This window comes from Egretta garzetta, unplaced genomic scaffold (assembly GCF_000687185.1).
Source record: "Egretta garzetta isolate BGI_Z169 unplaced genomic scaffold, ASM68718v1 scaffold10, whole genome shotgun sequence".
Taxonomy (NCBI): Eukaryota; Metazoa; Chordata; class Aves; order Pelecaniformes; family Ardeidae; genus Egretta; species Egretta garzetta.
The window spans coordinates 1543953-1548455 of record NW_009258268.1 but is presented as its reverse complement, the minus strand read 5'-3'; positions in this window follow the sequence as shown (position 1 = coordinate 1548455).

Sequence of the window (4503 nt, the reverse complement as noted above, 5' to 3'; positions counted from 1 at the left end):
AGCTCAGCTCACAGGAGGACCACTCAATTTGGTGGACATTTAAGTACCATGCATTCCCCTCCGCCCCACCTTTCCCCCCCTGCCCCCCCCATTTCCTTCCCCCCTTCCCTGTTTTCTGTTCAACTGTTTCCTTGGGCACTTGAATGCTTTTCACATCACGTGCTGTAGCTGTTCCCTAGAGCACTTCACGGGGATAGGTTTTATTTCACACTTTCAATGTCCGTGTATGTGTTGGACACATACCACAAGTACATGCACCACTGCAGAGAAGGCCATGTGTCCCCTCTGTACTTTATTTGCAGACCATTAACTAGAGAGGCTCCCGAGCCAGGGAACATCATTACCCAGACTTTCTCCTGCAGTGCTGTGCAATTACTACCTACAAGAACAGAAGAGTGCCTATAGCTAAACTCAGACCAGACTAACCCACTTTGGTACAAAGAACAGACCCCATCATCATCATCTCTGTGAAGCTCTGCTGTGGTCACAAGAGCATCAAGCCCATGAAAGTCTCCCTCCCTTCCCAGTGGAGCCACCAGCATCTCTTCCTGACTTCAGGCTTTGGTGAGAATATCTAAGACAAGAGCATCTGTAAGATGCATCTCTGGTTAAGAGCAGCTGTGTAAGATTGCTGTTTGGGGCTATGGGATAGCTGAAGGGCAGCTTAAAACCTATATGCTTTTAGCACCAAAGCAGCAGGTGGGTTCTGTGCACCATCTGGGTTTTGTTCCAAAAGTTTCCCCAGGCGTGAGTGGCTTCCAAATGGGTGAGCACAGCATCATGTGCTGGCTGGTACTACATGCTTCAGCATCAATAACTGATCCCTGCCCAAAATCAAGAGAGGCTAAGAGTGTTTCACCTTGGGCCCTTGCCAGTACCGCTAAGCCCCAGCCACCTCTGCAGAATATCCTTCCTCTGGGTGCCGCACTCTGCATCAGAGCTCACCACGATCCCAGCTGGGTAAGGACTGTGCATTGCAAAGAGGAAGGTGAAAACCTGTTCCTAGAAACCTCCGCTGATCCACAGATCCTAGAAAGCACCAAGGGAGGGGCTGAAATTCCAGTTCCTGCCTCCAGCTGTTAGACCAGACAGCAGCATCTCTGCAGGTAATGACATAAACCCTCCTGTATTTTGTCTATTTACAATTTCCTGCTGTTCAGCTTGACAAGGTGGCAAAGCTGGGCCTAGGGTTCTTCCCAACAAGGCTGTAAGATTAACATTTTCTGAGCACTTTGGCAACTGGTAAGCCCTTGAGTCTGGGAACAACAATAGGCTGATCCACCTCTGAGGCTTAAACAGGTGATTTTTCTCTACAAAGACAGGAACTTCCTCAAATCAGCAGCATTGGCAGCACTTTCCACAAAGCAGGGATTAGGACTGATTTCCAGGTGAAGTTTTCCAGAGAAAAAAAGCCCACCTGCCTCTTTTTACATTGGTACACGGATATGAGGACCTACAGCTAGACAGGGAGACACAACAAGTACAGGGAAGGTAATGGAAGAAAATACACTGATCAGCACAGATCTCAAGCTCCTAACTAACACAAGGTATTTATTAGCTTGCACCTATCAGCCACAAGGAGTTACCAGAAAAACCTTGTCACCCCTGTGAGTCGCACAAGGACGGGCTATACTCACTCAGAAATGAAAACCAGCTCATCCATTTCCTGGAACACTACCATCACAAAGCATAGGACAGAAAGTGGAGTGACAGGATACAAGAAGAAAGGGCTGGTGGGAGAATAGATAAGGTCAGGAGTCTCTCAATTGGTTTCTTCTGGCTGCAGGAGAGGTGCCAGCAGGTCCTGAGGGCCACCGGGCTCCTGGGGGCACCCAGAGCTGGCACCCGAGCTTTCCAGGCCCATGCTGGCACCACCAGGATCCACCTACACTCATCATCTGGTGCCTCTTATGTGTCCATCTAACCTGTTCTGGGGGGTTTCTGAGCCTGGTTTTGTCCCCACTGAGCCAAAGGGGGAAGGATTTGGGTCACTGTGAGCTTTTGTCAGAAGGGTTCCCTAAATTAGCTCCTCTGTTTGAGATAAAAGGAAGAAAAAGGTCCGTCTTTATTTTCCCCATTCACCCACTGTAATTACTCCGTCTCATCCCCGTCTGCTATTCACTGGCGCTCAGCAAGGCCCCGGCAGCCAGGTCACAGGTCAGCGCAGAGGACAAGCCTCTGCTTCCCTCAAAAGGATTGAAACGTCTTAAGCGCAGCTTCAGCAGCTTCCAGAAAGTGCCCATCCCTTCGGAGAAAGCGGGGAAATGGAAATCATGGAAATCACTGCTCCTCCGTTTCATTCTCTGGACATCGCCCGGTTTGTTCAGAGTCTTGGAACAGTTAATGTACCCCAAATCTCTTTACTGTGCACTGCTTTGTTCCTCCAGGTTATATAGCAAAGTATTTGCCTTGTGAGTTTTCAGATCCACTCATCTGCCTCCTCTGTGCCTTTAATTAGTTTTAATTCAATCCATAATTTTGCCATTGTTGTTACTGTTATTAACGGTCACTGAGCAACTGCCCTTTTCCTCTCAGGCCTGGGAGAAGATTTTACCTCTACAGTTCATATTAGATCTAGTGCTGAACATATATACAGAGGCCTAACAGCTTCTTTAATTTCTTGCAATACGTGCTTTTCTATTTTAGAGCCTTTTACACAGAAAGGATTTCTTGAAACAGCTAACTTCAGCAACTACAGAAATACTTAGCCTTGAATTCATATATAGTAGTAGCTGCACTAGAAGTCAAATCCCCCGATTACACTCATCCAGCCAACAGGAATTATTATTCCTGCATTGAGTCATCACCTCCTGGTTTGGTTACCTGCTATGAAGAACGAGGAATACCACAGAAAGTATTTGTGGCAAACTTTTTCCAGCAGCCAATGAGTTTGGACGCATCAAAATCAGGCTCCCAAGCTGTCCACAAGCAAGAGGTGGCACACGAATCAACAGCTGAGAGTTACTAACCCAGCTGTTCTCGGGATGTGAGAAAGTATGGGAAATGCAAGGCTATCCCTGTGCCCAAGACTGGGGCTCTAGTGGGTAGAGGCGTGTCCTGGTTTCAACTGGGATAGAGTTAATTTTCTCCCTAGTAGCTGGCATAGCACTGTGGTTTGGATTTAGGATGAGAAGAATGTCGATACCACACTGGTGGTTTAGTTGTTGCTGAGCAGTGCTTACACCAGTCAAGGACTTTTCAGCTTTCCCATGCTCTGCCAGGTGCACAAGAAATTGGGAGGGGGCACAGCCAGGACAGCTGACCCCAACTGACCAGCAGCAAAGGTGTTCAACTCTCAAGTGGCAGCCTCAAACCTAAGCCCCATGGAGCGGGCCCAACCACCAGTAGCAGCAAACTTTTCCCTTGGCGTCCTCACCTCTGCTGCCACCACCCTCACTACTTGCAAGCATCAGCTTTCACACATGCTGACTTAGTTTTGGAAACCAGGACCTGGTTTGCAGAGGTGCCAGGTGTTCAGAGCAGCGCTTAGAGCTGTCGGGCATCCCCAGGGCCACCGCTCAGAGGACGGGCACCACGCAACTTTGCCACTTTCACAGACATTGATGGGTAATGGAGTTAGAAGGTCCCATTTGAAGTTAACCCACACGTATCATCAGAAAAACTGCCCCACATACACCAGAAGTATGTGGGTATAGAAGGTAACCAAAAGAAAATGGCAGCATGGTTTTTTCAGTATAATGTGCTGCCCTTCAGCTGTAAGGATTGAACCAGAATTCACTGAAGCAAAGAAAGTGTCTGGCAACGTTACTGGACTGCACAGATAAGGCCATATGAGAAAAGCATGGTGTTGAACTATATGCAGCTGTAGCACTCAGAAATACCCGGGTGTATTCACATTCTGTTTTTCTCCATTAAAAATATATTAAATAGGCAAAGAAAGCAGTGACATGATTCTTGCTCAAACAGGAACAGGCTGCAGCCCTAACACAGAAGCACAGAATCGCAAGGGTTGGAAGGGACCTCAGGAGATCATCCAGTCCAACTCCCCTGCTAAAGCAGGTTCACCTAGAGCATGTTACACAAGACTTCATCCAGGCAGGCGTTGAATATCTTCAGAGAAGGAGACTCCACAGCCCCCCTGGGCAGCCTGTTCCAGTGCTCTGTCACCCTCAAAGTAAAGAAGTTCTTCCTCATATTCAACTGAAACCTCTTATGTCTCAGTTTGTACCCATTGCCCCTTGTCCTGTTGCTGGGCACCACTGAGAAGAGTCTGGCTCCATCCTCATGACATCCACCCTTAAGATATTTGTATGTATTGATGAGATCCCCTCTCAGCCTTCTCTTCTTTAGGGTGAACAAGCCCAAGTCTCTCAGCCTTTCCTCATAAGGGAGATGCTCCAGTCCCTTTATCATCCTAGTTGCTCTCCTCTGGACTCTTTCTAGGAGTTCCTCATCTTTCTTGAACTGGGGAGCCCAGAACTGGACACAGTACTCCAGGTGGGGTCTCATCAGGGCAGAGTAGAGGGGGAGGATAACCTCCCT